General features: G+C 36.8%; 1 non-coding gene across 1 annotated transcript; it reads right to left on the bottom strand.

The window, feature by feature from the left end:
- Positions 1-747: 747 nt before the first annotated feature.
- Positions 748-858, bottom strand: LOC128291288 (small nucleolar RNA R71). Its single transcript, XR_008281064.1, has one exon. It is a non-coding gene; the product is annotated as a small nucleolar RNA R71 (small nucleolar RNA).
- Positions 859-11072: the final 10214 nt, after the last annotated feature.

The following is an 11072-nucleotide window of genomic DNA, read 5'->3' as shown; positions in this document are numbered from 1 at the left end:
TAAAATCTGTCACGAATATCACGTATCAAGTTTTTGGTGCCGTTGCCGGGGAACTAAGATATTAGGAACACTCGATTTTTATTACTTTAGCCATTTACTTTTACTGTAATTGAAATTTTATTCTAATTTTTATTATTACTAATTCTTCTTTTTCCCTTTTTTGATAGGTTTTTATAGTTTATGACTAGAAGAACCCTGTAAGGACCATTACTTTTTGACAGTGAGATCGATCGCAGTTTGTAGAAACCAAAGAGAAATAAGGCAAAGCTTAAGATACACCGAGAACGAGCAAGATGACGATATTCAAAACAGAACCGAGGATATGGTTGAAAACCAAGAAAATCCGCTACCTCCTGCAATTGCTATTAATCAAAATCCTGCTCCACGCACTATGTATGATTATGCTAAACCTAATTTAACAGGAATTGGATCAAGTATAGTTAGACCTGCTATTGCTGCAAATAATTTTAAACTGAAACCTAACACAATTCAAATGATACAACAGTTTGTTCAGTTTGATGGTTTGCAGGACGAGGATCCCAGCGCTCACTTGGCAAATTTCCTAAAATTTTGCGATACCTTTAAAATTAATGGTGTTTCTAATGATGCCATTCGCCTTCGGTTGTTTCCCTTTTTGTTAAGGAATAAGGCTAAACAATGGTTGAACTTGTTACCACGAGGGTCAATCACTACTTGGGAACAAATGACCGAAAAATTTTTACTAAAATATTTTCCACCGGCTAAAATAGCCTAACTACGTAATGATATCTCTTCTTATGTGCAGATGAATTTAGAAACACTCTACGATGCATAGGAGAGATACAAGGACCTTTTAACAAGGTGCCCTCAACATGGGTTACCGCTTTGGCTACAGGTTCAAACCTTCCATAATGGCCTGAATCATTCGACTCGGCAGATGATTGATGCAGCTGCTGGAGGAACCATCAATAATAAGTCACTTGAAGATGCTTATGAATTTATAGAGGAGATGTCACTAAATAACTATCAGTGGCAAGTCATGAGGACAAAGCCAACAAAAATAGTCGGTGCTTATAACGTCAATTCAGTCACCATGCTCTCTAATCAGGTAGAACTCTTGAATAAAAAATTGATGGTTTTCTTAGTTCTACATAGGTTCAACCAGTAATGCAGTGCGAAGCAAATAGAGGTGAATCGAGCAACTCTGAATACACACCTTATGGCCACAACATAGAGAACGAGCAGTTAAATTACATGGGTAATGATCCTTGATCTCAAAACAATCCTTATAGCAATACTTACAATGCAGGTTGGAGGAATTACCCAAAATTTTCATGGGGTGGCCAAGGAAATCAGAGACCACCTCCAGGCTACCAACAACCACCCTTCCAATAGGAAAAGAGTCGAACATTGAAGAGATGCTCTCAAAGTTTATATTGGTTTCATAAACTCATTTTCAGAATACCGAGACATCACTTAAGAAGCAACAAGCATCGATCTAAGGGCTCGAAACTCAGATTGGATAGCTTGCTAAGTTGATCTCTAAATGACCACGAGGTAGCTTGCCAAGCAACACAGAATCTAACCCAAGGGAGCAACTAAACGCGATTACTAGTCAAGATGAGAAAGGGTTAATCATACCTGAACCAGAACCAAGGCAAGAAATTGAGATAAGAAAGGGTAAGGGTGAGGTAGACCAAAATGAGCAGAAATCAGAAAGTACAGAATACAAACCTCGTGTGCCATACCCTAATGCAACAAGGAAAGACCGCTCAGATGAACAATTTGGTAAATTCCTTAAACTCTTAAAATACCATTTATTGAAGCTCTATCGCAGATGTCAAATGCAATGAAATTTTTAAAAGAGCTTTTAGCAAATAAGCGGAAGTTGGATGAGGCTTCTCATGTGAAGCTAAACACAGTTTGCTCAGCTATTCTAAAGAATAAACTACCCAAAAAACTAAAAGATCCAGGGAATTTTACGATTCCTTGCTTATTTGGTAGTTCAGATGTTAATAATGCATTAGTTGATTTAAGGGCTAATATTAACGTCATGCCTTACAAAATGTTTCAACAACTAGGTCTTGGGAAACCCAAACATACTAGGATGAGCATTTAATTAGCAGATAAAACTATAAAATTTCCTAGGGGTATTATTGAAGATGTGCTAGTTAAAATCGATAAATTTATATTTCCCGTTGACTTCGTTATTCTAGACATAGAGGAGGATATCAACACTACTTTAATTTCAGGAATGCCCTTTTTAGCAACTGCTAGAACGATTATTGATGTTGGCACAGGTGAGTTCACACTTTGTGTGGGAGACGAAACAATCACCCTTCAAGCTCGTAATTCTGGCAACATATCAAAATTGAAGGTGATTTTCTAAGCCATTCTACTAAAACTAACAATATGGTGCAACCTACTTTGCAAGAAATAAATTTGTAGGAAGTACATGAGCCATTTTCAAGCAATAGTAGAGGACCTATTCATGAAGAACGAAAGCTACAAATCGAGGAGCTAGATGAATGGAGGACACATAAACTGAGAACACACGATAAACCAAAACTACGCCAAAACAAGCTCAATATCTTTCCAAATCAACTTAAGGTTAGAGATAAAGTTTTATTAGATGCTGCAGATCCTCACATTGTCACTGCCAAACTGAATGAAGAAATTCCTCTTACGGTACTTAGCATTCTCCCATTCGGTTCAATCGAGATAAGTCATCCCAAGTTCGGCACTTTTAAGGTAAACAATACCAGCCTAAAACCTTATTTTGATGAGATTCATAATTGGAATGAGGAGTATAAACTCCTCGAACCACCATGACCATTCAATGGAGAGGTAAGTCAAGCTTAGACTATAAATAAGCGCTTTTCGGGAGGCAACTCGAGCACTAACTGTATCAACTTCTTTAAATTTTAGTGTTTAACACCTGACTTACTAACGAAGCTCTTGAAAATAGTTTTACTACACAAACATGGCCAAGCACACGAGCGTGCTTATGACCGTGTGGAAACAGGGCAAACATATCCCCAACACGGGCTACAATAAATCACCACGACCGTGCGACATGGCCGTGGGCGAACCTACCAAAAAAACATGGGCGTGCGACACGCCCGTGCCTGAAATTTAACACCCCAAACCCGGCCTAGACGTTATGACCGAATCTGATGCGCCACATCGAAGTATTCAAAACATTCCGTATTACTTAGTTTGGAAAAAAAACTTAGTTGGTGTTGTAAAAGACACTTTTAAAAGTAGGTTAAAGTGAACGAAGTCAGTGCACCGTAGGAAACCAGGAAGGAGAGGAGGTGAGTCCGTCGGACTGCTTAAGTACCAAGCTCCCTTCGGATCCAATCCTAGACATGCACACCGCCATTGCCACACTCTAACATCTCGTATGATTTGGAGAAAACCGTTTGGTTATGTCTCATTTTAAGAAAATGATTACGGATGAAAAGCGTTTCTTTGGAAATATTTATTTTCTTGAAAAACAATTTACTTTATGGAAACTTTGCGGCGTCATCGTGATCTTTTAAAACAAGTAGTTTTATAAAAGCGAACCCTAGTGCTAACCAGGTTTAATAATCCCCAAAATAAAATTAATTAGAAAGAGCGGCCTTATTACAACTTTGAGCATAATAAAATAATCCAAATTAAATGCTAAACTTATTTAAAATCGGCAATCAATCTTCATGGCCACTCTGAATCCCGCCCACTCAAGTCCACCAACTAGGGCTCACCGCAAGGATGGAAGAGGAAGGGTGAGTTTGGGAAAACTCGGTGTATCTGAAACCCATCCAAAGCCCAAATCAGCTCGAGCCCATTGGGCCTAAGCCCTATTCAGATAATAGTACACAAGGAACAAAGCCCTTTCGAATCACATAGCAAGGCCTTAGCCCTTTTAACATAACAGATGGCCCATAGGCCCAGTTCGATAACATATGTAACAATATCGATAAATGAATGCAAGCCCAACTGGGAGACTACTCAACCCACCAACCGCTACACCGCCTGCACCAGCCCTACACTCCATGTGGGAATATCTCAACCCACCCACCCTACACTCCACATTTTGCGACAACGCTTACTCAATTATCGATCGATTGAGGCAAAGCCTCCGATCGTGGATAAACCACATTCAATACTTCCTCCATCAATACCCCAATCCCATGCAGCGATATTAATAAATGCATATCATATAAAATACAGTATTAATCAATCATGCGGTTTAACCAATTTAAACCCTAGGGGTATTTGATAATTATGCTCTTTAGGGGTAATTTCGTACTTACGCAACTACACACGTTATTCCAGAATTCTTAACAATCGTATGCAATTTGATTCTCCCATCTAACCGACAAAGCTACTTTGCCCATCTCTTGCCCATATTGGGCGTAAGCCCATTGGGCCCAGTTTTGGCCCATCGAGGCCCTATTTCCGAAGTACGTTGAAACGTCACACAAACTTACCACTTTGCGGTGCTAGATCTAACAATTACTCTATGTCTAGAGAGCATTCGCATACTCACAAGCCTATGAAATGCCGGAATTTCGGCATTTGACTTTTGTGAATTGAACTAAGAAAAGGTGTTCGGTACACACGATTCATGACGATCGCTATCTGAGATCTCTTCGATATCCTACAATTGATTAGCACAGTGCTTATTTACAAACTATAATCACTAAATTCCAAAACTTACTCACCCATGATCGAACCATGTCCCTAAAAGCCTTTGAAACCTTACCTTTTTGTCAAAATCGATAGCTAGCTCTGAATCCGATTGCTCCAATGATTCACGCTTTCAATCCAACACTTAAGAAGACTCTAATCACGGAGAGAAAACATTAGTTACAAAACCTTAAAGCCTTATGCTCAAATCGACAGCCTCCTTAATTTTTAGGGATTTCGGCTTTTCCTAACATCGCAAAATAAGAACAGATCTGAGATGATAAGTACTTACCCCTTACTCCTACTTGATTTCCTCGCAATCCGGTGCAGATTTAACCTTAGAACAATGGTAAAACCCGAATCCAGGAGTTTGAAGAAGTTTCGGCTATAAGTCCCTAAACCAGTGGTACTTTCGGCTTTTGGGTGGTGAAGAAGATGATAATGTGGAACTATAACCTTGAAGTAGAATTGCTGTTAGGTATCTAGGATTAAGAAAAGATAATCGTAGATTAATAAAAATAAAGAACATAGAAGGACCTGGCTTTGAAGAAATCAGCAGAAGCAGTGATCACAGGTTTTCAACTTTTGTGATTTTGGCAAAGGTGCTAATGATAAGCAGGTTTGATGAATAGTTTTGAAGTAGAAAAAATAGAAGAAGAAGAATAGGGGAGGTGGTAGTTTTGGCTAGAGAGGAAAAAGTGAGGAAAAACAACCCTAAGGTGTTAAAGCAGAAGAAAAAAGGCACCACTCAATACCCTAAGTGCCGAAATACCAACCTAATACCCCCTACCGATTTTCCCTCTTCAATTCCCATAATTTGGCCAACTCCTAGCCTCATCCAAATCCCTTAAATCTCTCCCCTTATCCCTCCTTAATCCAAGCATTTAAACTGATCCAACTCTCTTCTAGCAGAATCCACCTGAACTCCAACACTTACCCCTCCTGCACTTAAAAATAAATGCATCTATTCGTCAACACAGGGAATCGATCCCATGCCTTCCCCACTGCTCCACACGCCACTTTTCTAGGAGCCTAGTGGCATCACCCTTGCCACTTTACCAAGGCTCTTTTTGTGATGCAATTTACCCACAACTCTACTTAAGGGCCACTTAGCGTAACCCCTAACTCCTAAGTCTAAAATTCCAAAAATTCAACTGGTTTTGGCCAACTCATGGGCCTTCCATAAGCCCATTTACTTACTCAAAATATTAATTTCACATCCAAATACAATAATTTAAAGTCTTTATAAAATATTGAAAACCACGAATGAATCCGAAAAATCAAGATGTTACATGAAACCATGGGTAAACTTGTCAATTTAACACGGACGTGCGCCTACATACACGGGTGTGGGAGAAGCAAAAGAGATCAACACGGCCGTGTACACCAATGCGCCTAATTTCAAAAATTACGAAACTCACGGGCTGAGCTTAGAGCACACGGGCGTGCCCTACGACCGTGTGCCCCAATTTCTCTTTAAACACCTATTATTTACTTTATTTTATTTTATTTTATTTATTTCCTTTTAATACTATTTTATCTAGAGTTTTTACAATTTTATTCCTCAGCTATTTCATTATGAGTAATCATGCTTCAGTATACCTCTTAAAGAGTTCCTGATTCTATAACAGTTATAATGAGCTCCAAAGCTCACTATTACTCAGGAACTTGAAACTCCACTGGGAAAGGTTCTCCACGACTACCATGTCCTACTCGACCACGACTATAGCCAACTTGAGCTATAATATTCTTTTGGCGCAGCATTTGTGGAGCCCAACCTCTACCACCGCCGGAGTATCCTTCTCCACCCTCACGCTGATTATTCTCCAAAACTCCAGTTCAAGGAAATTCATTCATCACTCAGGAAGTTTCACTTCTCTCCCTATCTTATATTTATATTCTTTTCTATATATCTATCTTTTTACGTTGAGGGCAATGTACATATTAAGTGTGGGGGGGTATTCATTTCACCATCAGAAAAATCCCTGAATGATTGCCTTGTTCTCTTGAAAAGCTCTCATATCATGTTTAGCATAAATTTTGATTGATTTATGATTTTTATTGATATATCTTAAATTAAAACATAGATATTCATGCATTGATTATTTAAACTTTAAGACATTAGAGAATTAAGCATGATAAGTTGATTTTTAAGAATTTAAAATTTTAGGTTGTTCCCCCAAGTTTAGGTATTATTTTGAGTTGGAATTCACAAGTTTAAACATCAAAAAGCCATAATTTTTGTGAGATTTGAGCCTTCAAGAGCATCTATTAATTCTTTCATGCTCACTTTTATTATGAGTGCGTCAGTATCAAATTGTTATTCTAGAACTTGCTTGATTATGCATTTCAAAACCACACCATTTGATTTGATATCTCAAAATGAGAAAGGCACTTAGGTTTAACCCACTCACTTCATAAAAGCCTACATTCACAATTAACCCTTAGTGAACCCCCTTGAGCCTAACAAATCATTCATTAATTTACCCTCAATATTAACTCATAACTCTTTATTGTTGAAATCCCCTAAATTAATTTGATCCCTATTTTTGTCGAGATTTGAGTTGGAATAGTTGCTTAGCTATGTTTTATACTATTTTGTAATTTAACTTGTTCTGAAAAAAAGAAAGAAAGAAAAATATATGTATACATATTAGTAGTAGTGATCTTCTGAGCTAAAGAAGTTAAATTCCATATTCGAGAAAAAGCTCTGTTGTACACAATTGATGACTAGTTTTTTTCTAATAGACAAATTTTCAACTCAATCTCGATTCTAACCTTTTTCTTTCAGTTTGTGACCACACCCTCTAACCAAAGCCACGTTACAACCCTCTAAAGACCTTTTGATTAATGTTTCATCTCAATTTATAGTGGTGGAGATTTGATTTTCATGCAAGCCTATGGTAATGACTCTTCATTATTGACTATTGAGTGCTTCATTTATTGTCCTTAAACACCTTGAGTGATTTGAGTGAATCTTTAGTGAGGATATGAAACTCTGTGATATTTTGAATCAAAGGTAATTACTTAGATGAGGGGAGACACCTATGTTTTCATGATAAAATGCTCAACTTGGAATGTTTAAAACTTTGATGTTCTTTCAGATGAATTTTCAATGTATGATTACCTATGAATTATTTTAAGATATTATCGATAGAAATTTTAAGTTGAGAAGAATTCATTTTGATTATAAGTTGAGAATTTTACATGAGGGCAAGCAAATGCTTAGGTGTGGGGGTCTTTAATAAATCGTGATTCATACATATTTCTATCCCATGCTTAGCACATTTTATGGATGATTTTTCCTTAAAATTGGTGAATTCGATGCTCCTAATGCCTTAATTTCATGTTTTATACTTAGGTGAGCATAGGAGAGTGAAATGAACGAGAAACGGGCCAAAAATAGAGAAAATGGGCCAACATGCGAAATCAACATGGCCTGGACCTCCTCACACGGGCATACCACACGGCCGTGTCAATTTGGCAGAATCGAAGCACGACTCACATGGGTGGACAACACGCCCGTGCCTATTTAACAGGCTTGAGCATGGCCTGAAATAATCGTACACGGGCGTGTCCCTGCCGAGCCCAATTTAGTCCAATTCAGAAAAGGCCAATTTTAAGGGTTCTTAGGCATTCTAAACCCTATAAATACACCTTAGAGGAGGAGGAAAGGGGACACACACAAAGAGGGAAGCAAGGAACTGCTCAAAGAAAGCCGATTGATCCATCTCAGAATCCGGATTCATCATCAAGACTGAAGATCTCCCCTCAATTTCCCTTTAGGAGTTTTGAGTTTTTCTTTATGTTTTGTATTCATTATTCTTTTAAGATGTTTACCTTTTTAGTTATGAACTAAAACCCCTAAATACCTAAGGGGAATGAAACCTAAGATAGATCTTGTTATTATTATCTAAATTGTATGATAAATATTTGACTTGTTCTTAATTATGTGTTATTAATTCTTGTCTTGATATTCCAGGATATTGATTCAAGTTAAGCTCTTATTCAGAGGAGGAATAGACCCTGTCTAAGAGTACATTTGTCATAATTAAGCGGAGTTGATTGTGCGACTAGAGATAGGGTGACAAGATTTTGCCGGATTAGGGTGAAACTTAATAAGGGGATCCATAGATCGAGTTAATGCAACCCTGGGGAGTTAATTAGAAAGAGATTTCAATTATCCAACATAGGGTTAAACGTTGTTAGTCTCAAGAGGAATAATAATATAACTTAGGGATTTAGAGTCAAATAACAAGTGAAGTCTAGGTGGATTTTTCCTTAGGTATTGTCTCAATGAATCGAGCTTTCCAAAAGTAATTCCCCAATTCTATTTTTTGTGAATTCTTAGTTTAGTTAATTAGTTAGTTAAAACAAACCTCATTATTCTTAGTCTAGGTAATAAAAAGACAGTCATTACTAATACTTTTCGTTCCTTTGGGTTCGACAATCCGGTCTTGCTAAAGCTATACTACTGTTCGATTGGTACACTTGCCTACATCGTGATAATAGTTAGTTTCAAGAACGATTCATTATAAATATTTAAAACCTGTCACGAATATCACGTATCAAATATTTACACTTTCAAAAGTACTAAAATGAGTTCAATAGTATGGTGACAATCCTCGACTATCCCCGAGCCTTCAGCAGCTACTATAACTTTAAAATAGAGAGAAATCATACAGAGTAAGCTACAAAGAGCTTAGTAAGCCAAATACAATTGGTCTAACTATTAAAGCATATAAAGTACAAATCAACAGAAAGAATTCATAGACATTTCACAGAATAGTTCATGAGCCTAACTATGCTCATTTGCTTGTATACATGTCATGTTTCATTTCCATGATTTCATACATACTTCGCATTCATTATTTCACAGAAACAGAGTCTTTCATATTCAGAAATTTAGTACGATACAAATGTACCTGTATAGATTATATATTTCATATATTCATTCCTATATGTCATACTCTATCATCAGACGATTCAGAAACGATATAGATACTCATAAACGGGTACAATGCTGACGTCCCAAACGTGGTCTTACATGTAATTCAGTATCGATGCCTCTATCCCAGACAGGGTCTTACACAAAATCAGATATGATGTTGATGTCCCAGACATGGTCTTACATGTAAATCTCAAATCGAGGCCTGTGTCCCAGACACGTTCTTACACGATAGTTCAGATCAATGTCAACGTTCTTTTAGAAACATACAAAGCTTTTCAGATACTAGCATATTATCAGAGTTTACTCAAAATTTATTCATCAGGCTCTCAAGGCTGTCCAATACAGATTACAGTTTGTATGCATAGAATTTAGTCATTTTAACACGTAATTGTAATTTGACTTATCTCGTACGGATTTCGGACGGAAATGAGTCGACTATTAACTATTTTGGACTTCCCTCGATCTAAGTCCGATTTTCTTTGTTCTTTATCTAATACAATTCAAATTCAACCATTCAATCCTTAATTTCATGCAAAATAATCCATGAACACATATTTAGGGCACTTTGCATTTTAGCCCTTACATTTTCACACTTTGACAATTTAGTCCATTTTTCATAAAATCACAAATATGAAAAATTCACCAAGACTATAGCTTGGCCAAATATACATAGCTTCCATACAAGCCCAAATAACATATTTAATTCACAATTTAGTCCTTCAAAACCTCATTTTCACAAATTAGCCCAAATATCTCTATTCCATAAAAAATTCCAGAACAAAGCATGATAATCTCACATATATCTTTCATAATCCATATAAAAACTTTACAAAGCTCATATAATCATCAATGGCATCAATGGAAACAAAAATTCAGACATGGGTTTTGAAGAACATGAAGCAACAATCACAGAAACGTAGAAATTATAAAAAACAGACGAAAATTCATACCTTAATCAAGGATTAAGCTAGCCGAAACCTAAAATGGCTTTCTTCTTTTTTATTTTCTTTGATTTTTGGATATAATATGTGTTTTTGAACACATTCATGCAATTTTTTTGTGACGTCCCTAATTTGACCCTAGTCGGGAAGTGGTGTCGGGACCGTTAAACCGAGTCTTATAAGTAATTAGAAGTTATATTCTATGTTTATGATGTTAGTAAATGCATGTGTGAAAGTTGCATGCATTAATTTGATCATTTCCATGTGAATTTATTTAGATGGACTTATATGAAACATTGTTGAAAGGTGATAGGCCAATCTTCAAAGGTCTAATAGTACATGCATGCAAAAGAATGGTTTTGCATGTCAATTTACCCAAAGAGAGGGAAGTGGCGGCCATGGTGATGAATATGGGCAAAAGAAAACATGTCTTAAACATGTTTTGCTAGAGGTGGATGTTAGAAATAATAAAATAAGAGTATGGAAAAAAATTAATGTTAGTAGGATGAGAAACAAAAAAAAGT

This window comes from Gossypium arboreum, chromosome 3, assembly GCF_025698485.1.
Source record: "Gossypium arboreum isolate Shixiya-1 chromosome 3, ASM2569848v2, whole genome shotgun sequence".
Taxonomy (NCBI): domain Eukaryota; kingdom Viridiplantae; phylum Streptophyta; class Magnoliopsida; order Malvales; family Malvaceae; genus Gossypium; species Gossypium arboreum.
Note: the sequence above shows the minus strand (reverse complement) of the source record. Positions and strands in the feature narration are given on the sequence as shown.